Source organism: Anopheles ziemanni, chromosome 3 (genome assembly GCF_943734765.1).
Source record: "Anopheles ziemanni chromosome 3, idAnoZiCoDA_A2_x.2, whole genome shotgun sequence".
NCBI classification, from domain to species: domain Eukaryota; kingdom Metazoa; phylum Arthropoda; class Insecta; order Diptera; family Culicidae; genus Anopheles; species Anopheles ziemanni.
Genome location: NC_080706.1, coordinates 70,413,012 through 70,437,703, shown reverse-complemented (window position 1 = coordinate 70,437,703; position 24,692 = coordinate 70,413,012). Strand labels below are relative to the sequence as shown.

The window sequence follows — 24,692 nt, the reverse complement described above, 5'->3', positions numbered from 1 at the left end:
CCGAAGGTGGGGAAGAGAGAAGAAAAAAACGCACCCGAGATTAATTGCAATCCAAACATGTACACATCGTTATTTTTTTCTTAATGCATTCTCGAATGGAATGTTTACTAGCACATCGCCTACGTACACTCTCTCTCTTCACATGCACCGACGCAAATGAATTTCTGGAATCGTCGGGGTCACTTATAAAATCGTTCTCTTTGACACCTTTGCAGAACACCTGAGCAGAATCTTTTTCACATTCCTTTAATCTTGGTATAAAAATGTTAAAATTGTTAAAAACTCTGCTTGATAAAAGTGAAGAAGCGAAAATCCAGTCGTATACGAAACCAAGGTTTATACGGGTAGCAGCGTAACTTTCAATCACCGCAACATTATCTATGTTCCATTCTCTATGACACAATTCAAACAAAACTGGACAAACTTCGTACAAAGAAAACTTAAGAAAAACTTTTTGCAGGTTTCTTGTACGTCCACGTTGGTTTATACCCACGTCCACGTAATACCCACGTCTCCGCCAGCCTGCATTTAATTTCATTTTACGTTGGCAGGAAAAAGAAGAACCAACGCCGAAGCGAATAAAGCACCAAAAGTAGGGCACTTTTATTGGACTAGTCGTTCTTGTCCTGTCAGCAATGCTTTACATTTTTTTCCCTCCCACGGGACGAAAGCTGACAGATTATTTCGACGAGAGTTTGCTTCACTGCCCATTGTGATCTGATTTTAAACGGATACGATCCTGGTGGTAAAAGGATTGCAGAACTTTACTTCACCATTTTGAGAACTCCTTTGCTATTTACCCTGGGCATCTACAACGTCAGATTCTCGTACCGTAAAATGTGTATAATCTTATTTTATGGAAGGGATTGAAATTCTATCGGCTCTTAAAATATCTAATAATGTTCACACCCACTTTCGCCATCATTGAGTGTTGGGATAAGAAAAAGCAGGGGTTCATGAAGAGGGACAGTTTGGCTGGAATATGATTTTGTTTCGGTACCTATCAGCAAAAGGTAGTGGAATCTTTCTCCTCCCTTAACAAGCCATTACTTCGTTGCAGCTTCTTCAAAAAAGCGTAAAGTGTTTCACCTGAACTTAACACATACTTTGCACATATTTTTGCCGCTTTTAAAAAGACATCAGAAAATCAACGCATGTAAAAAAAATCCTACAGTCAACAATGCGAACACGAAAACTGATTCCCAATTTCGCTAAAACACCGAACACCGATTGAGACGTGTCAAAAGGATGCCACTTCTCGGAAAACGTACATTCCGATTAGTGGCCGGCAGTCTAACGGCTTTCCTGGAAAATGATCTTAGCCATCGATCTTGCAGCAAAATGGCCATCTCGAACGCCATCTCCGTCCGGTGCCTCGCTCATGACGCTTCCCGAAGGATGTGGTGGTCACTGTCGCCTGCCTGCTAGGTACGCTGCGGTTATTGAATTAATTTCCCCCCGATTGGCTGGTCTAGGGGATTTTGCGATCGTTACCGAATTTAGGCGGTAATTAATTTTCCACAGTTTAAGGCACCATTGTTTGCCTGTCGAGGACGAAATACGCCTGGTCCATCCAGTGGCAAACAGCGCCGACGGAATATCCCGCTGATTAAAAGGGTTCCGGGAGCCCTAATCTTCAAATTCCACGAGTGATTAATGAGCCTGGAGCTACGTTTGCCTGCTGTCGTACTGGTCGAGGGTTTGGATCAGACGTAGTGGTGTGCGGTGCTCAAGTGGACTGTTTCGATGGTTTTGCCGCCTTAACTAAACAGCCTCCACTTGACTTGGGTATTGAATTTACGATGAGAATCTGTAAAGGAGATAGAAAAAAAAGACGTGAGTTAATTATATGTAGTAAACAAACGTTATATACAACATAGTAACTTTGAGTTATAAATAAGCAGCATATAAAAACTTTAATACATCAATGTATACCAATACTCTGGTAAATTTTAATTGTTGTAGAGCAAAACAAATAGATATCATGTCTTTAATACTACCGTAGATGTACCATATTTGGCGCAGTTAAGGAAATTCTGCATAAAACTTTGAATAACAAAATCAATGTTCGGTCAAATCATACCATTTTTTGCACAGTGCTAGCCTAACTACCATAGAATATAAGAAAAATAAGTAAGAAACTCTTAAATTGATATTTCTTCAAGTTTCAGAAACTCTTTGTGTGGCACATTATGTTCCTAACTTGACGCATGGTTTTTGCAATGTTCATTATTTGGGGCGATGTGTTCCTAACTTGGCGCACTTACAACAAAATGAATGTAGTTCATTGAATTCAACAGCTTTATTCAAAAGTCAACTTAAAACAATAGAAACACTTTTCAACAGCAGTTACAAAAATAATTTAGCTTTTTTTTGCAGCGGACTTTGGCTTCTCTTGTGAAAATTAAACTATCTCTTCGCTAACTTTTAAAATCTCATTCATCAAAGCCTTCTATGATTCAAAAATATCTAGCAGCGCAAACAGTCATATTCTCCACGGTGAATAATTAGGAACACTGTGAGCCAAACTTGGCGCAAAATATTTTTGCTTAAAAATTAGCATAAAAATCTCAAAAAACGCCGAATCTAACCACGATTCATTCAAAATACTTACGTTTTAACAGTTTCTGATAAAAAAAAAATCCCTAATAATTTTTCCTTTGTGTATAAATTATTGGAAACAGTTGAACCCACTTCTTAGCAGCGTTGCTAACGCGGCTGAAAAATGGCGCACTTGTGAGATAGAATTTTTCATTTAATTATATATACATTCAATAACTAAAAACCAATAACATGTTTTGATGCGGATGTATTGTACAAACATTAACAAATATTTGACTGTATAGTTTAGACTGAAATGTTTTGAAAATAGTATAATATCGAAGAAAATATTAGAAAGTGCGCCAAGTTTGGACCCGCGCCAAGTATGGTGCTTCTACGGTAGTTAGGTAAAATAAAATTCAAACATTTAAACTTGCAACCATAAATCGTGATCTCTTATGTTCAGAGTACAGCGTTGTGTAATCTGCGGTAGTAAAGATAACAATACGAAAACAAAGACAAAAAAAGGTTTAATTTAATAAAAACGGATACAAACTAAGGCAATGAAAAAAGAAGACTACTTGGTTGGGGTTTTATTCAAAAGATCGAAAGATCACAATGAATTAAAACTCAAATATGTTATAGAGAAATCGAGAAGTAGGTAAAAATAAAAAAAAAAAACAATTTTACCGTTGACACTTTAATTCTCTTTCACTACTCGGCCATGTACAAACTTCTCCACCCTCAGCGATGACGACGCAGTAGTTTTCCCGCATATGCAATGCTTTTGAATAGTTAAACGCCTTCCACCGGACACTAATTCATGCAAGAGGATGTTGTTCAACCCGGTTGCGTTTGTTTCCTTTCGCCAGTATCCAACCGGTAAGACATTCGGCCAAAAGACATGTCGCACTGCCTCACCGCCTCCTCACCTTCTGTCCGTCCGGTGACAAATTCGTTTCCCATCCAACACAAAATGAACATTTCTCCATACAAAATGGGTCCCGGTTTTGTCAACGGTTCTCTCAACGATCGTCCAGTTAAACCGGGATAATTCATTCGGAGCAAAGCCGGCAAAAACAAAAAGAGGAGAGCCCTGATGGGCCCCCTTCTCTCTTCTGCCTTCTACAACACTCTCATGCTTCGAGCACACAGCGGGATTCGAACCCAACCTCTCCAACTCCGGTCTGTGTACGCTATCCACTAGACCGGCGCTCTTGCTTGAGAATGGCGCGCTAAATGTACAATATATATCTAGCTACATGCGTTTGCATGCATCGTTAGCGATCGCTAGCGTAGGCCTCAACCAAGAGCAGGCCATTTAAGGCTCTCGCGGGGTCTTCGCGTACACTCTCTGCACTGCCGTACGGTGGAGAGCGTGTAATTGTATGGAGCGAATTGCGCTCTTTGAGGGCTTCGCACTTGTTTGTATCCACGCGTGCTCAGGCTTCATACAAGTTTTGCTCACTCTTCATATAAGTTACGCTCGCGGGCGGGTCGAAAATTGTCGGCCCTGCAGCGCGAATGCGACGGAGCATAAGTCAGTCGCTGCGTCTCGCTCCGATCCACGGGGATAGGCCTGAGTTCATTCAAAATTGGTAGTAGGGTTATGGCTCATTTATAATCCTTAACATCAACATCAGTGAACCAGGGCGAGTGAACCACTCGGCTCGGCAGAGTGTAGAGGCAGAGCGCGCGCTCAAGCGTGCGCTGTATAAATATCCCGCGGGGAGGTTTTCAAAGCAACGATGGAGGCAGGCGCCAGCCAGACGCAAAAACAAAGAGTAAAAGGCAGAAAAAGAAAACGCTCCCAAAGCGGACGCGTGTCACCGGATCCTTTCGCCAACGGACAGACAGGCCAAGGGGGTCATCAGCGGGCAGCTCACATATGATTACCAGAAGGGAAGTGGGCAGAGCAGCAGCATACGAGCAGGGAGCGGTGCTTTGATTGGAAATTGTAGGAAATTTGCAGGAAAACTGGACTAACCGTCTTCTGACCATCTTTCTCGAGCAAGCAAGTGCAATTTGACTACCATTAACACGTTGACTGTCATGGTTATCATTTTTTATAGCCAGCTGTCATTAGTTCTAAAAAGTTTTTGTCCCATAAATGAATGAAAATGCAACATACAAATTAAAGTAATATCTAATATCAATTCTTTGGGATGCACAGTCTTTGCTTAGCCTTCAAAAACTATCGGTTATCCAAATACCAATAACCAAATGTTATACACTCATCGTATTAAAAAATATTGTACTAAAAACGCGTGCTAAAAACGCTTGGCAGTCAACGTGTTACAAGTAAACAATTATGTGCCTTGTGTGTGTCCTTTCTAACTGTTTCGCTTGTCTATAGTTTCATATTTGGTTAGTTGTCTCGTATCTGTGATTAAACGTTTTTCGCGATCATCCTTCCATGCAGAGCTAAAAACACATAAAGAAACATCTAAAGAACTATCCAAAGGTACATTTGAACACTTCTTCCTACATTTCCAACGCCGCCACAACCGAGGACAAACAAAAACCCCTCCATGTAGTTGTTTTTCGCTTTCACCTACGAATGCTCCAGTTTTACTCGCACTTTTCTCCGAATGGTTTGGCAGCGCAACTCTCATCATTAGTACAATCTTTCCCGAGCGTAAGCGTAATATAAACCGGCTATAGAGCTAGCACACTTTTGCCGACGCTCAATCGCGGGCGAGCTAGAATCAAAATATTGCGCCCTACTTTACGCTCCGATGGGGCGCGAAAACCTTGTGTGGAAAATGTGGAGGAAAAACGCGGATAAAATCATCATCATCGTGTATCCTCACGCGTGCCGGACCACAATCGTCGCGTCGCGGAGGAAGCTGATAATCCCACCGAGGACATCCTCTTCACGCGGGCAATAGTTCTCGCTCTATTTTTCTGGGTCGATGTACGGAAAGCGGCTGCACGAAGGGGTGAACGGGTGCTGTGGCAGAAACGGGATAAATGGAAACGCGGTGCATTGCTCCGGAAAGAAAACCTCTACCACCTAAAGTAGGGCATCTCATAGCAAGTGGTTAGATGAAATAAAAACAATTTAAGCAATATCCCTCGGTACCTTCTTTTCTGTGGCTTCGTTCGAACGAGGACTCGCATCGTACCTCTTCTTGTGTCTCGGGGGTTATGTCTTAACCTAGGTTGCTAGGACATCAGATGGCATGACGCGCAAGTTGGATACATTTTAATGCCAGCGTAAGTCGGGCACGACAACTGATTCTCGCAGGGAAAGGATACAACACCACTCTTGACCATCATCGCTTTTATCCTGCTGTAACTCTGCAGGATCACGAGCAAGTGAGACCAACAGGACAATGTTCACTAATTTGATGTGCACTGGGTGGGGGGTACGCAATTTACGATATTTCTGGCTCAACTTTATCCAATGCAAGTACAGGCAGGGACGTATAATTTCGCACAACTGTTGACAAGGGCCAACGTGTGACACGTGGAATTTGAAATCGCTGATAGGGGAAATTGGCGCAGATGTGTGATGTCATAACAACTAGCTTCAATCGCTGCTAACTTTATTTTTCTGTTTGTGCTCACAAAATTGGTCGAAAAGCAAATAAAATGCCTAAACTTTTAGAGAGGATGCGATGTGAAGAAATATATTTATACGGATTATTATGTAGTGGCAAACACTGCTAATTATCTTAATTTTCATTTTAAGGAAGTTGAGCAACATTTGAGTTTGAACAACATATTACGTGAAATCGTAAAAGGATTTGTTTAATTTTAACGATAGTTTAAATTTAATGATAGTCCATTTAATGATAGTCATAGACCTAAGAGCTGGAAATTAGCCTGAGTGAGAAACGATCATTTGCTAAGGACCATTCATTTTTACGAAAACGATTGACAAATGCATGCAATTAATCAAAAATGAATGCTAGACGAAAGATCAAACACTCATTAAACAAATAAAGTCATAGCCGATTTCTATTTTTTAATTTTTATTATTAAACACTTCTATTGTTCTCTGTTGTCTCCAAAAAATCTTCTTTAAATGTACCTTTCTCATGAAGTGATTACTAGATTATATATTTATCTTAGTTAAGTACACTATCTTCACAATCAACCACGTTTCACTCCTATTGGATTATTATATTTCTTGTAATGGGCAAAATGTACACTTTATGTTGATGAATAAAAAATTTGACTTTTTTATGAAATGTCCCAGCTGAAAATGCTTTTATGAAATATCTTTAATTATTTAAGTTTTCTTTAAAGACATTCTTGAGTAATGCCTTTCCCAAGAAGAGGTACCAAGACACTATATTTATTCAATATCAATCAAACTGTTAGATTATTCCTTGACATGGACAATAAAGCTGATACTAGACTAGTAACTAAACTTTATTTTGGTGTACGAAAAAGGGCAATTATTCATGATGTGTCCCAGTTCAGAACACAACCTTACGTATTCGAGCGAATGGGCATCACTTACCGGCCTGCCTGATGGTGTTTTGATACACTGCGGAGCACGATACACAGCGTTACATCGAACTAGAAACTGGACACCGTAGCCAAACTCGGGCAAGGCTACTAGAGAGCAGACCTGAAAGCCTGTTCCGTTCTGGGCGAGCCGTAGAACAGGTCGATCTGAAGTGGACACCGGTCGAAACTGATCTATCCGGCAATGGACCGTATCGTCCGCAGCAAACGTTGTCGTTCGTTCGTTAGCTCACGTGTGCTGCACACCAGTGAGAGGCCAGAACAGAAGGTCCCGATATAGGAAAAAAAAAACTACCAGCAAACTAGCCCGTCTGCCCCCTCCTTGCGGCTTGAAGGCACGCTTTAAGGAGTATTAACACAAAAAGCCTCCCAAAGCGAACCTTATAGGAGTTAGGAGACACCTTCTCGGCCTCACTCCTACACCTTGCTCCCGGTGAGCTCCAAATCCAACGTGAAATACATTATGTGACCCAGGGGTCCAGCCTCTCTTGGGAGCTTTGCCAGGTCGGGAGTGTGGAAATAGCACGAAAAATAGCTATCCCTCCGTCATTTCCCTGGCCTCACTTTCCTAGCTATATAGACTCGTAGTGATACCAAGCCAGGGTTTAGGGTACAATTCAACAGGCAGCCAGGTATGATAACGAAATTTAACCGACGTACCAGAAGCACGTACATTACGTAGGGAGCTTCGTCCTTACTCCCCATAACTTTTGAAGATGATCCAAAACGTTCTCATCCATCGTGGGAAGGACACAATTCTCAGTTTTGATGAAATGCCATATTTGTTTTCGGTTTCGGTTTAGAGAGATCAAAAGGAAAGGCATCGTCGTTTTAAGGTGAGGCTTAATGGTGGAAATAACGACTCGTATTTGCTTCAACACGTTGACTGCCATGGCTATCATTGTTTATAGCCAGCTGGCATTAGTTCTAAAAAGTGTTTGTCCCATAAATCAATGAAAATGGAACATAAAAATTAAAGCAATATTTAACACAAATTCTTTGAGCAGCTAAATCTGTGCTTAGCCTTCGAAAACTGTTGGATTAAAAATATGTTATAGACATTTATGTATACAGAATTCTATCAAAAAGGATTGGTAAAGTAAAGCGCATTCGTACCACGACAGATATGAATATTTATTGCGAAATCAAAACCACTGCCCTTTGCCACTGCTCAAACCCTTAATAGCTTTACCTGCCTTCGTGGGAATTAAATTTTGAGTATTCAGCTTACAACGTTACGTTGCATAACATTAATTGAATTATGCTCCTGGATCCAGAAAATAATAGTCATCATCATCATCATCCACACCAGCAGCAGGTTAGGCTCGGGGGATGACCGTGCCATATATCATATTACGGTGATGCACTTCATCCTCCAAACAGCCGGCGATAAGCTCGTTCTGTCCCCAGAGAAATTGGCTGGTGTGGATGGAGGGAGGTGCGACCACCCTAGGCGCTTCTGAAAGCTCCACTTTCTTACTCTCCAAACAACAACTCGTGACACCGAACGTAACCGTCCTTCGGGAAGGAAGAAACGAATGATGATGATCCATTTGGACAAATGGACACATCTAGCAGGCACATTCGTCGGAAGTCCGGCGTTATATAAATTTCATACGTGCGGAGTTCAATTTCTACCGAAAAAACCCACGTTTGTTTCCGGTTGTCCGCAATATTTGACACGATATCAGCAGGATTTAGCTACCTGGTGGTGGTGATATAATTCTTAAAAACCGAGTGTATTAAATTCGTTGCAGCCTCTAATTTGAGTGATTGATTTTCCGAACATGGCTTTAGAGGTATGATTAGGGGCGAAGAAAGGTTACACCTTCGTAACTTGAATGTACATTTAAGTTCTGCATAAAAGATAGATAAAATAAAATACTTCTATCGCATAGATTTTATTTTTTTGCCATATGCTTCGATACTTCGAGCTCTACAATGAGTTGATATACGGTGAATTGCGCAATAATATTCGCAGTATTTGAGGAAAAGCATTACTTTCAAACTTTTTATCCTGTCGGAAACTCGGAAAAAAAGAGTTTTCCTATTTGGGGAATAACAGTGAACCAAAACCATAATTGAAAATATTAAGACGATACCGGGCGCCATGGCAAGATATAACTCATTTCGCAGCATTTGGCAGAGTTCCCATTTGGTTCCCGTGCGGAAGACTCGGTGCTTTCATAAGATGCCGCAGCCACCCGTAGCGCACGTAAGGGATTTTTCCACAATAGCCAAAATCCCATCGGTTGGTTGCCAGCGCAAGTCACGTCTCTTGCTCCCGCAGCTCTGTTTTCACCGTTCAACAGTACGACGCGACGTACGGAGCATAAATCACCGGAGCCGCACACCATAGTGCAATGCCCTTTAACCTCGGTGACTTCCGCTGGTAGATAGCTCTTAAGTAGGTCACCGAGCATTTCCCATTTGTGGCCAGACTGGGGTGCTACATCTCACCCCATTCGGTCGATGATTCCACATTAAGCTGAAGAATCTAACAGGGGCAATATACGCAATGCACTTATCTAACGTCTTCGCAATGGTACTATTTTATTAAACAGTATCGTTTAAAGTAAGATCAAGTCAAAGAAACGAAAAAGTCGTTTTTTCCTATGTTGGATACATCTTTATACAGTCCCGAGTGCTCTTTCGAGTCCAAGTTATGAGTCTTCACAGAGATTTAACTCGAACTCGTAAAAAGCTCTACGGAGTACTAAACTTTACTACGCAGGGAGTTGCATAACGTGTTCGCAAGATGACATAAGAAAGAATTCTGCAGCGAGTTTTATCTTTTATTTCTATTACTATCAGTTTCAAAGTGCAGAGTTGAAATGAGATAATAATAAACTTTATTATTTAATTGCGCACGATGAAGCAAGGAATCAACTGACGCCAAATGAACATGGCATTCGAACTAAGTTCTACCAAGAGTAAAGTCTTGTCAATGGACATGTTAAAATTTGTACCTTTTTACCTAAAATCCTTTTTGCAGAAAAAATATTCTTATGCTCATTAAAAAGTATATTTTTGAAATCGGACACACTTTGATAGCACTAACGACTGCAAATCCTTCAACTCCAGTCATCATCGGTGAGGCTTGAAGCAATTGGCAGAAAAATGGCAATTATAGAACTGGAATCGTGCCGCCCAACTGCACACGTAACTCATTATTTCGCAGATTAGTTGTGACAATAATTGCCTCTCTGGTAACTTAGACAATTATTTTCAGTAAGCTCGAGTCGTAGCTCCGCACGAAACACATTCGTATGAAAGCTCCTGTGTGATCCTTTGAACTTACACACAACTTATGGAATTGATGTCGGCAAGTTTAAAATCCAACTTGGTATCTAATCTTTTAAATCCACGATATGAACAAACTTAAATGAAATCCTTAACCAAAATGCAACACTAGGCGACAAAATAGGAAATAATATTCCACTTGGTTTGTGTACAAATTCAAAATTCGTTGCCTTAAAATAATTCAAATCCAAGAGAAAATAAAGTATCCAAATCCATAGCAGGGTTTTAGAAATGGCTTTTTTGACATGTGGGGCTCAAAGGCCCACTAGAGCTTACGGACCAAAATACCACCATCGCTACCGGGTTAGGTGGGAGGATGAAGTTCTTTTAATCTCCGAGATCAAATTTTAATGTCGTTTCATTACCGGCGGGCATGGCTATAACACATGACCCTTTTTTGGGGCTGGCCGTTTCCTACGAAGGTCAAAAGCAAACAGACATATCCGGGGTGTTGTTAACGCGTGGCCCTAACAAGCGTTCTTGGAAGGTTTCGATCCTATAGGTCGGAGGGAATCTTTGGAAATAGGATCTAGCATATAAAGATCAGGTTGAAGACTGTTCCCGCCCCGGAGATGCATGAATACGATGGAGATGGTGGAATTTTTATTTATCTATGAATCCGAAAGCAAAAATCGAGATGGTTAGAATAATGTGTGAGTCCTATCCGCCCACGATGATCGTTCTTGTTGTCTCTATTTGCACCATCAAAGTAAGGGTTGTGCGTGAAATGCGTGATAACATAATTTAAACCAATCTAAAAACATCGTTTCTCCCAGTGGGGGACTACCGTAGCCGACGCAGTGTATGATAAAGCTTCTGTTTCCAATATCATTGCAGACCATGCAAACGCAACCATCAGATTGTTATGCGTAATTCTCATCATAGGCGGCCAGTCGAAACTCACCGAAACCGCTGATAGCATCTATCCGCCCGCTTTCACCATAGCCACGAACGTCACGCAGACGCCACAAAGAATCCCCTTTCACCAGAACGAACAGGAGAGTCGAACTCAAGCGGACGGGGAAAACCGTCCGCGAATTCAACTCGCACGTGGCAAAGCCGCTGGGTTGGGTGCATCTCTGCGCGACCACGCCGAGTGTGAGGGCAGCGATGATCACGAAACGACGATGTTAAACAACGGCCTCCAATGGCTCGCGGCCATCAAATACCTGTTCTAGGGAATCATCACGTGGAGGCGCACGGTCGGCGATATTGGCTCGGAAGCACACACAGCTTGACTTCTGGTTAAGATAGGAACCCGCAACTCGTTTCAACATTTAAATGGGATTTTTTAATTAATAAAAAAAATTAAACGTGATAACAAACCGATCAACCTTGAATGATGCTGTAGCAATTCCCGGACTTTGGTGTTTGATTTGCATAATAACCGGTTCTTACTCATCGCGAATGGGAACAAATCGCCCGAAATCACCTGTTGGGAGTTTACGTCAAAGCTCAGCGACCCATCGATTCCCGGTACCAAGGTGCGACTCACGATGTGCAACAGCATGCAGAGCTTGCAGTAAGTTCCCACTCAACCTACATAACACTCAGTCGCTGAATGTCGAATCGTCGAGAGATGATGACGTTCACTCAATTCGGCTAAAACATGACACCAGAATGCGTCAGAGTTGTTTGTGGAATTTTAAAAACAACATTCTTGTCCAATACGAAAGTATTCATAGTCTTAAGTATAAGCAAGAATGCCAAAGTAGTGTCGCAACAGTTGCAATCGACGGGAAACATTTATAGTGGAAGTATTTATCAGCATAACTTTAAATAAATAAATAAAGAACCAGTAAAGAAGCCTGTACAGTTGAATCAAGGAAGGAAACTAATTGTATAGAATAGGATTACGAAAAAAGAGCATATCTAATGTAAAGCAAATTTACGATTTATAGTTTGTTGTTTTTTACTAGCACTTTACTACGAAGAATTTAAATAAATGGAACAACATCTACCTGATTGTAGCATCATCAGATGGCATTCTATCATATGTTCACATGCTATCTTTTATTCAACACAGATCTTTCCTGGTACATCTTTTCATAGAATAACTTGTGAAAGTTTAACAAAAAGGCTGACAACAGCATCTAGAAATTGTATGCCTTCGTCTTTAGGTTGATTCAAGCGGAAAAATAATTCTTCTACGCTACGCCTCAACTATCGTCAAAAGCGTAGACATTTCAATACAGTGCAGCATCTTTTTTCTTTCCGTACAACGTTTGCAATGGCAAAGGCCGAGACGATTCCTAAGCGTTCACCGGCACTCTCTGGACCAAGACAAACATGGACGCGTGTGTCGATGACGTTGGGGCTGTTGGCAATCACTTTTATCTGAATAAAAGGTGATGATTGTGTAGCGCACCGAATTCACCGTTGACGTCATCGTTTGCCGCAAATCGCTGACGAGGAGTGGGGGCAACATTATGTACCCACTGTCGAACACGTCTCGAAGATGAGGGACACGTGCTAGGCTATGCGATATAGGTAACATAGAACGTTGAAGGCCTTTCCAAACAAGACACTATTTATCTAACATAAGACATGTAAGTATAAAATTAACATTTGAGAACTCACAACCAAAACTTCAGGTATAGTTTTCGAACACTATACCGACAGACATCTGGATATTTTTGTTATACATTCTAGCTCTTAACGATATAGACAAATAATATGCGTCTCGATTTAGTTCCTTTCCGCCTACGTCAATGCTGATCTATTTGCGTTTTGATATCGTTACCCTGAATCCATCTTTTTTCGGCGGCCTTTTTAGTTCCCCCGAGAAAAGATCTAACGTATCGATGGCCGGCACTAAACTTGGATCCCCAATGTGGTAATCTGGGCAGCAGAAAACGATCCGAAACCAACCCCTCCCCATGTTTTTCCTCCTTTCCGGACGAAGTGTTAAACCAAACATATTGAAAATTCGTAACAATTCCATTCCATTGGGAGGAAACCCATAAACCGATCCATGGCAAAACAAGGATGAGAAGGCTTTTAAGGTGTAACTTCCGACGGTAGAATAGAATGGTCAACCTCCGTCTGTAATTTGGTTTTTAACAGCCACCATTAACAGTCACACACATCATTAGCATTTTTCTTTTCGATACGAGTTGTACATTATTGTACTAGAAAAAATGTTCCCATCATTTTGTCGATGCGATTTTTTGTTTATCTTAACACGTTGCGTACCAAGCGTTTTAGCACAATTTTTAGTACAATTTTTAAATTACAATTTGTTTATAATATTTGTTAAACCGCCGCCGAAGGCCAAGCAAAAACTTAGCTTCCCTAAAAATTTATATAAAATATTACAATAATTTTTATGTTGCATTTTCATTTATTTATGGGTCAAAAACTTTATAGAACTAGAACTGCTGTCACCCATCTTTGGGTGACGCGGTACGGAACGTGTTAATCTAGTATTGGCAATGCTAATATTCAAGGGCTATTTACAATCCCCAAAATGGATACCAAGTTTAATATTGATCTGAGCTGCATGATTTTGTCACTCATGAAATTGAATTTCTGTTCAAAACGAAAACCTAACAAGACCAGTTCGGTGATGTACCTTACACCATCTGCGTACGGTTCACAATTAATTGTGAAGTATCGATGCAATATCGTGCGTCAGTGGCGCGCCGAGCTGTACTTGCTTATTGATTTCATGTGCTTTTCAATTAGCTTCGCCAACCAACCGCCAGCGGCGTAGAAGAGCCCGAACAACAAACAGCAGTGTTTGTTGTCCGACGACAACGGTGCGAAACGTGTCGGGAATTGATTCATGTGCCTGTACCAGGCACTTGCTGGCTGATTGAATGCATCTGGGTTTACCACGAGAACGCGAACTGTGCACTATGTCGCCGGAGAATGAATAAATTTAAATATGAATTAATATGCACAGCGAAAACTTTCAACAAATGGGCGAAGCCGGAGCGGAGTTGGATGTGAGACAAACGCGTTCTTGCTCCGAAAATCAACAACGATGGAGGCAAACGATGGCATGATGGAACTAAACCGATGGAGAAACAATAAATTGCGTTGGTTGAATCGATTTTTTTTAAATTGCAGCGAAAAATGCATGAGAAAAACCGGAAGACATGCATAATGTGAAAAACCATGCACAAAATCTAATATATAAAACTTTGATTCTAGCAAACACTCGCACACTGATGAGAATATTATTGTATTAGGAAAACCTTTGACTGTGTGTGAAGCTATGATGGAGGAAAAAATGCAGTACCGATACAGGAAGAGCGTGTGGATTCACCATCCAGACAAAATTAGATTCTCTTTAGTAAACAAACAGATGGAACATTAACCATCAGGTGCATACGTACGCAGCTCGCCAGTTCGCATCTGGAGTGGGCGATGAGAGCGTAGTGTTGGTCAATATTTGACGAGAAAATATTAACCCAGTTAGAGGCATCAATTTTGCAACCAGAGACTACACGGTGCGACTTTAAAACAGCACGTAAAGCAAATCAAAATGAATTATAAGTTCGGTTGCTTAAGTGCTATTTTTCTCATGGTGGAATCGAAGTTTTTCGTTTTATCATAACTTCGTCATTTACTTTTCGTTTATTTTAACTACATCGTTTTAGCTGTATAAGTGAATCAGCTCAAAACGTTAACAAGAAGTGAGTGCAAATGTTATGTTTTTATGATCACATCTTATTCTACTGTGTATCCACTGTTTTTCTACTTGTTTATACGTTTTTTTAAATAATTCAACCCCTTAACAGTTTTGCTCGAACCTGGCTCGGGCAAGCGGATGGAATTTGTACTGCTTTGCCGTTCTTTCGTGTTTGTAACCTTTCTTTGATACATTTGACACTAACCAATGCAATTCAACCAAAATTTTGCTTATTATCGGCAAATTATTCCTGATTTGGCAGGACTGAAGGGGTTAACAGAAGAATCTTCTTCTTCTTCTTCTTGGCGTAACGACCACTTTAGTCATGCCTGCCCGTTAAGGGCTTACGAGACTTGTTTCCTTGTTATACGTGGATAGTCAGTCCTCTCGTACAGGGGAGGGTCCGGTCTCGGTTGGGATTCGAACCCACGCCGTCGAGGTGGTGAGCCCCGGCGCTCATGGGCCGATTTTCTAACCGGCGCTACCGCTCGGCTGTCGCGGAACAGAAGAATCTATAAAACCTAAATTTACTTTATGAACATATCAAACTGTAGATTTGTTTAAAACGTTGACTGCCTTTGACTTTAAAATGAACATTTCAAACTTTAGATTTGTTTAAAACGTTGACTGCCGTGTCACCCAAAGGTGGGTGACAGCAGAAATCACTTCTAAAAAGTTTTTGACCCATAAACAAATGAAAATGCAACATAAATACCATAGTAATATGAAGAACAAATTCTTTGGGAAGCTAAATCTTTGCTTGACCTTCGAAAAGCGTCGTTTTAACAAATTTTATAAACAAATTTAGTTGAAAAAGATTGTACTGAAAAAGTGTGCTAAAGATGCTTGGCGGTCAATGTGTTAACACGTTGCGTATCAAGCGTTTTAGCACAATTTTTAGCACATTTTTTTTAATTACAATTTGTTTATAATATTTGTTAAACCGATTGTTTTCGAAGGCCAAGCAAAACTTAGCTTCCCAAAAAATGTATATAAAATATTACAATAACTTTTATGTTGCATTTTCATTTATTTATGGGTCAAAAACTTTTTAGAACTAGAACTGCTGTCACCCATATTTGGGAGACGCGGTAAATAAACTCAGTCCTTAAAGCGATGTTTCACGACGAAAGAATTAAAAAAAAAACTCGATGCAGATTATACATTTTGTGAAAATATATTAAATTAAGTAAGTCTAGGTGTGGTCGTAATGTACTAAATTTGCATTTGTTTCCAGACGATCTCTATACGAGATGAGCTTCACAAACTTGTCGTTCACACCCTCGACATCCCGTGCCCCAGGAAGTTGGAGAGTTTATCGTGTAAACAAACCTATTTTCACCTCGAATCCCAATCCACTTCCACCGTCACCTCTCACCGTGCGTGTGTGCGATCGGTTGGGCCAAAGCCTGCGGCACTCCGCAAAATTACTGCTGCAGTTTTGCCATACCCGAGAGATTGGTTTATAGGTACGTGTAACAAGGGAAAAAAAGACCTTACCAAGGTTGAACCGGGAATATGGGCCCGAATTCTCCGATGATCGTTTCGGCGGGGCGGTGTGGTTGTGCTGCTGCTGTTTGGTATTGAATCAGTCCCCGCTCGGCTGTGTGCGTTGCGAGCAAGTAATTTAATTACTTCTGCTAACTATCCCGCATTAGCCCTCCGGTATGGTAACGTGCAACCACTCGTTGGATCGACGATGTGCTATCGTTTATCAGCAGCAATGAGATTCGCTTGCCCGCCCGACTGCCTGCCGCCAGGAAAAACAAACATTCCGCAGGCTTGCCTAGTTTGCGCAGGAGATTGTGCGCCAAGAGCAATTTGTGGCAATCGAGTGCAAAAGACTGTATGTGCGCATCGGAGTGCCGATAAACTGTGGTGGTTTGCATGCGGGATGTATCGGCTAACACCATCAGGTTTGTATGGTTCTATTTTAACTTTTAGTTTATCTAGTCACGTGAATAGTCCTCTGCATTATTATTTTCATACAATTCCTTTCCACCAAAGCCCTTTGCAGATAACAAATATTTGCTTCGGTAAAAAAAGCATTCTGGCGAAAATCAATTTGAAGTGCCATACATTTTCTTTGAAATACTACTAAATATTTCATTTCATTTCAACTTTCATTCTACGCTCGCTGTGAAAAGCTTATCCAACCTCTAATCAACACTTGTAAATTCAACTTAACACGTTCAACGCCGAATGTTTTTAGAAGATGTTTTTAGTACAAACATTTTTGATGAAATTTTGTTGATAACATTCATTAAACAGAGGGCTAAGCAAGAACTTAACTTCCCAAGAATTCATTTTTAATATTACTATGGTGTTATGTTACATTTTCATTTATTGATGGGGCTAAAACTTTTTAGAACTAATGATAGCCATAGCAGTCAACGTGTTAATATGACAACAAATGTAAAATTTTACGTTGCCATGACAATGAGAGTTTACAACAGCTGGGTTGAGTTCCATAAAACGTTGAATAACAGTTGTTAGCCGAGCGGTAGCGCCGGTTAGAAAATCGGCCCATGAGCGCCGGGGCTCACCACCTCGACGGCGTGGGTTCGAATCCCAACCGAGACCGGACTCTCCCCTGTACGAGAGGACTGACTATCCACGTACAACAGGGAAACAAGTCTCGTAAGCCCTTAACGGGCAGGCATGACCAAGAGGTCGTTACGCCAAGAAGAAGAAGAACAGTTGTTATCGTTTAATTTTGACGGAAAAGAAATTATTTTCTAACGTTTCTAAGGAAAATTGGGGCTCTTTTAATTTTTTATGAATCCTAAAAACAACGTAAATTTTTATAATCTAAAACGATTTCGACCGTTTTTCTTACCAAACATAGCGAAATATCTATTTCTGATCGGATTCCAAACTCAAAGTTGAAACGAACCACAGGATTTTAATGGGGATCAGGGTGACCGATTTACGATCCGCTCTAAAACATCCATCGATAAAAGAAAAATGTTGACGACTACACACAACACAAGTGACCGCCGTCAGTGTGGCTGCAAAAACGGTATGTGACCCAGAGCACGAGAAAACGCACTCGACTGATGGTGTGTGCTCGATCCGGCGAGCGAAAAGGCCATCGGAAAAATCGTGGAAAATCAACAGCAAATTACATTAAACTCTGCCAGCCGTCCCCTGCTTGACGCTCGATGTCCGAAAAAAAAACACCAAATTGGAATTGAAAATAAATCCAATTTTCCCGAAGCCAAAATAAAGGAAAAACGAAAGTACAAATCTCTCTAAAAACAACCAACTAAAACTCCAAAATGGCTCATAGCACACAAGAAAAAGGAAAACCTCTCTCTTTGTCGGGCACACAGAAAATGAAGTAAAAAGCCAACATTTTCCAGCAGGTTGTGCTTCCGTCGTCTATCGATGGAAACAGTTTGATTGAAAGGCCTTTTGCCGACGGTGGAAGCAGCAAAAATGGGTATAAATATTAACAACACCTTCCCAACGTCGCGTCGATTGCCTGAGGCCACATTCGACACAGTTCCAGCCGAGGTATCTCCTTCCGAAACTCCCACACCGGATCCACTCAGGCCCTGCTCGCGTCCGGGCACCTCGAGCTGCGGATGTCAATCAGTCGGAAGTCGGCAATAGGCTGATTAGAGTGCCATTGAACTCCCTAAAAAAACCTGTTGTACAGTCTACATGGGGTAGGTCGCACCATGGTGGTATTATTTCGCAATAAGCCTGGGATAAAGAAGAAAATAAGCAAGGACTTTGCGTCTGTGCTGATACCATGGTCGCGTGTTGCGATAGAAAAGAAAAAGGAAAAATCTATGTTAATCCACAAGAAAATGAGCCAAAGCTTAAAGATTCCAAGAAAATATTGATGAAGATAAATCCCTTTGAAATGTTTAGTATTGCAAGGTGGATCATTCGTAATATCTTGAAAAGAATCTATCCCAAAACTAAGGGAACTAAAGTGATCGAAAAAGTAGAGAGTAGACAATTTCTTCGAAAATCATGTTCCATCCAAATTACCCTGAGCTTTAATGTTAAGAATTGTATGTCACAAGAAGAATAAAGAAAATATTTTAAGTGTAAGTTTAAAGAAAAACAAAATGTCTTCCTCTAATAGGGAAAGTTTGAATCAATTCTACAGCTAATTTTTAGCTAATAAAAAAAGTTATCTAAAACAACAATTCACAGACTACAGGATAGAAAACAAAGCTAAAAACCGCTAGCTCTGTTCAGTGCTTCACGCCTGTAACAACATTTTCATTTGATCCTAAGAAAGCATCTTCAACACATGAAGATTGCAATGAAAATAACCTACTACTAGAAATGCATAACAATACTCCGACGTCAGAATGCAGCGACCGCTTCGTTCTGTAGTTGCATTACAGCAATATACAATACTGCTGCGTCCGTCCGGGTTTGTGTGGTTCGAAAGCAATTCGAAACAAAGACCAAAGCAACACATTTACCTTGACCGCGTAAAGCGACGGTCACGGTTTTCCATCCGAGAAACGTACAGCGGCATCTTGTCAATCCATCGACGAGTTCGAACATCCAATGTACATTATTTATTTAATCAAATCAATTACGTACACATCACAGACACATGCGGGAGATGCTGAATGAAACACGTACAAAGCCGCAAGCAAACCTGTTTGATTCAGGAGGTCGCTTTGCGTGAATCGCAGTATTTGAAAGCGCCGGGGAGCATGCTAGTCTCTGAAAATTCATATATGTAGTTGACCTACCAGGTTGAGTCATTTTTATTTGATTGCTACACCGTTTTGATCGGAAGATTAAATTTATTCTCGTGTGAAATTCTCCTGAGTTTTTGCCAATTATTGAATAGTTAACTGTGGTAAAATAAAATGGCAAAACCAGTTTGTAACTATAAAACTATGATTAACGTGTTGTGCCATAGTGCTTAATGTTTCTCCCGATAGAATGTTGAACGACATGAACGAATATGATTTGTGCGGTTTCGGTCGGTGAACCTCTAACGCGGGTGTCGTCGAAGCTGGTTAACGAATATTAAATTTTCCAACCCGAACGTCACTAACGACCCGCGACGTGCACTTTGCTGTGCGTGTCAAAGTGCCACCACCAGTAAATGTGCGATGCACAAATAGGTCATCGCACGAAAAGATCCATTTTCGTATACAACACAAACACATAGACATATCCATGTTTTTCCAAAAAGGGCGGTTAACAGTCTGCACCCCCGTCCACTGGGAAAACGGGGGGTGGGGGGCGTGGGGGGGGGGGAAAGGTGGCTGGAAAAGGTTACCGATTCCATACACGCACCGCGCGGACTCCAGACAGTGCGTGTTCGTTGGTCGCCGTGCATCGGAAATCGATGGTTATTTCAAAATGCGTCACGAGAATGCATCCCGTGCAGCCAATATGGCGCACAACATCCGACACCATCGACGTGTGGCATCGTCGGCGAGATGGAGCCGGAAATGGCATCATATACCGCGACTGCATAATGCGGCCCAAAGTAGATCGATCACCTACAAGGACAGTGACCAACAACAGAGAGTAGCGACCGGTTACTGCGCTCAATCGACTATTAAATAGATGCTCCATCATCTCTGACACGAATCTAAATGATATTTGCTACTGAGAACTACCTTTGGACATCCAATAGAGGAAGGTGTGAAGGAAATACTATATTAACACGTTGACTGCCAATGTCCTACATAGAGGTGACAGGCAATACAGATCATGCCACGAAAGTCATGTAGTATTGCACTAATATAGTATTAGGCTCCAGTAGTTGTAAAACATATCCTTAGACATGCTCAGTAGGCAGTAGTTGTAAAACATATCCTTAGGTCTATTTGTTATTGGTTTAAAATCAAGTTTAACACGTTGCGTACCGCGTCACCCAAATATGGGTGACGGCAGTTTTAGTACAAACAAGTTTTTGACCCATTAATAAATGAAAATGCAACATAAAAATTATTGTAATATTTTATATACATTTTTGGGAAGCTAAATTTTTGCTTGGCCTTCGAAAACAATCGGTTTAACAAATATTATAAACAAATTGTAATTTGAAAAATTGTACTAAAAATTGTGCTAAAACGCTTGGTACGCAACGTGTTAAGCATTTGTTTTAAGAACACATTTTACCAAAAATTATTGTACTAAAAATGTTCTAAAAACGCGCGCCCAGAATTGGGTGACAGCAGAAATAAGTTCAAAAAAATTTTTGACCCATAAATAAATGAAATGCAACATAAAAACTTTACTGATATAGAAAATAAGTTCTTTAGGAAGCTAAGTATTTGCTTGGCCTTCGAAAATAATCGGTTTAACAACTGTTATAAACATATTTTATTAAAAAAGATGGTACTAAAAACGCATGGCAATCAACATACTACAGGGCTTGGATTTTTCAGGAGGATAGTTGGTTCATGGAATGGTTCTTCTGCTTTAGCTTGGCGTAACGACCAAGAGATCATGGCTGCCCGTTAAGGGCTTACTAGACTGTTTCGCTTAGTGTACGTGAATAGTCAGTCCTCTTGTATCAGATCAGACTGGGCGGGTCCAGTCTCGTTTGGGACTCGAACCCACACCGTCAAGGTCAATTTTCTAACCGACGTTACAAATGGCTATCGTGGAACCACCTAGGTTAAGAATATATATTTTTCCTGTTTATAAAATGATGTTCATTACTTTCTATTCTATAAAGATGTTTATCAAAAAATGAAAAAAAAAATGTTAATCCAAACATGTTGACCGCGGTGCCACCCAAAAAGCGACATCGGCAATCCACATCTGCCCTTCATTTTAATATAGAAACAAATAACAAATAGACCAAGCTTTTCTAAGGATAAATTTGTACATTTATTTATGAGTTTCGTGACAAGTTCCGGATTGGATCCCACTATGTATGTAGTTATTGGCAGCGAACGTGTTAGAAATAACAATTGTATTAACCATTAAATACACTGGAGCGCATTATTTTCAGTAACAGTTAACGTTTCCAAAAAAGAATGGTTCACAGCACTTCCGACTCTGATGCCATACTGACTGTGCGCCCTTGTTCATAAGACAAGCTCGAAACTCTAAATTGTACAAACATTCGGCTCAGCCCGTAGCGCGCGCATGGCCTCGGTGATACGTAATATTTCTCCAGCACAAACATCCGGTCCTAAGCCCCGATCACACGGGCGCACCAAAACACACACACACACAAGTTCTTTGCCGGCCGCCAGCCAGCCCAGCCCAGTCCCTAAACCCGCGTCCATCGATAGAGGCATCCGATTTCCGCCTGTACATCTCGGGGTAAAAGAATGCGAAAAACAACGTTCGATATGGACGACTAAAAACACGAATTTCCACGAAAACGCACCGCAAATTGAGTTTTAAAGTGCTTTCCCGGTGGATTCTTTTCTCTCTACCCGGCAGCAAATCGAATCAACGGCAAGGAACTCTGGAACGTGGCGGCTAACGGCTGAAAAAAAAACCAGGAGCAAACACTGGGTGGCGATATGGAAGCTGCGGATGAAAAGGCAGAAACAACCGAAATGCCTATTTTCCCGCTCGCTACGCGTTTTGTGCAACAAAACGTAGTCGAAGTTAACAAGTAAATCGTTACATCGACAACATGGTTATTTTAAGAGATCCGAAGCATCTTCTAGATACGGTAAAAATAAAAAAAATACGTTCTCATCTTCATCATCAGGAAAGTCGAAGGGTTGGGAGCAGTCGTAGGGATAAACCAAAGACTTTTTGAAGAGTTTTTAAGTAGCTGGCAGTTCGGTTTATACGTTCATAAAACTTTGATAGAATGATAAAATTAGATTTGAAGTACTAACCAGCTTATAGAGCGTTTTATTCAATTAACCTCAAGCAATGTGTGAGTCCTTGTTTATAAGTTTCTCCACCGATAAGTATATAAATCGAAAAGGACAACCTAAAGTTATTAATCTGTTTGTTATATTTCTGTAGTCAAATCTAAGATGTAATCTGTCTTTTTTTTTAATTCTATATTTTACCTTTTATTCTGCACTAACCAGGCACATAATCAAATCAAACCATGTTAATAACTACGAAAAAAAGGTACAGAAAACACAAAATTATGTTAAAAAAAGTTGTTGTCTCAAAAACAGACGAAAAACACTAAGAAGGCAAAGGTGTATTTTACACGCAGAGAAATGATTATTCTTTCTCAACGATTAGAAAACAATCAAACTGGAAAATGAATACTATATCCCGTAATATTTTGCATATAGCATTCAAAATTGATTCATTTTAAGTCAACGGTTGCACCCAAAGTCAACAGTTCTAGCCAAAGAGATAAAAATGAAGTATTGTGCCCAGTGAGATTTCGGTGCGTCATTACATTAACCGAAATCAGTAGATATATAAATTCCCATTATTTTCGCTCATGCATCCTTCAGAAACCGCTACTACCTTATCCAGTTCAATCATTGCATCTCCTGCCGACCAAGAACCAAAACCCACCCCTCCACAAGCAACCTAACGCCCCCGAAGGATGACTTTATCAAAACCAATACCACAAGCTGCTCCAGAATCTACGCTTAAGACATACATCATTCGCAAACTCCACGCACAACTCGGTAGAAGTTGCTGTCTCCTTCCGCCCCTCGAGTGTCTTCATCGTCGTTGTTCGTACAGTCCAAAAGTTTAACGATTCATTTTGTTATGGGGAGCTATGCAACGCCGTTCTCCTCAACGACGGACCACTGGAGATGACTTCCAATTGACGCGATAAAACAACTCATTTGCGTCATATGCCTCCACTGCTTGGCAACTTTATCTCACTGGAGCACTTTGAGTGCGAATAAATGTGAATTCCAGCTAAATACGTGCGCCCACACAGCGAATGATTTTATGTGTTTTCTTAGCACGGCCTTGAGTCAAACAGGAGGGGACGAGACTTTGGGTTCTCCAAAAAAAGTTTCCCAACTGGATTTCGATAAGGCTTTCTTTAAAAAAAAATATGTTCCAGTTTTGTTTGCTTGGTAGATTATTATTTTTTAACGTTTTTTTTCTCTTCCCAACAAGTGTCAGATAAACTGACGTTAAATATAATTAATATCACCACATGATTTTACCATTAATCTTAATCCAACCCAACACGCGTCGATGTGCCAAATCGGGGCGCAAAATCAAGCCAACAAAAACGAAACCTTCTTTGGCCGAAAGGCTCCTCCGAACACACGACACGAAACGGGGACATGCTCTTGAAACTCGCTGCCTTACGTCGATAAAACGCGTATGGGAGACGGTGCGCGCCTCGGTGTGGAATTCGGTCTACGCATGGCTTCGGTGCAGGCTGCGTATAGCATACCCCGCACGTCCGTTTAGGGTAACTTGACGCATATGGTTCCCTTTCGAGCGCAACTCACCGGCAACAAATCGCTGACGAAGGGCAGCAGCACAGCTCAATTCTGCAGCGGAGCGGAGCCGAACGGGGATCATTTTCGACACCAAGAGGCCGCAGGAGGAGCAGCGTGGACGGACGTAGGTGCCGACGTTGATATGTTACAACAAATCAAACGAAATCGAAAGTAGTGCTGACCGGGCTCGAGCTGGCAAAACTTGGCAGCCGGGACACAGCCGGGTGACAACATCCACCACCCCATTCCTACACCCCTGAGACCGTGTACCCTTCGGTCGAAAGAGGTTTGTTCTGACGGTTTCCAAATACAGCGCACACAACACACGGTCGCGTTAGGCATTTTGCCAAGATGATGATGTTGCTACT

General features: G+C 41.1%; 1 protein-coding gene across 2 annotated transcripts in view; it reads right to left on the bottom strand.

Annotated features, from left to right (window-relative positions):
• Positions 1–24,692, bottom strand: part of LOC131289990 (arrestin red cell) — a 45,092-nt gene that overhangs the window by 15,146 nt on the left and 5,254 nt on the right. The window lies entirely within an intron of this gene.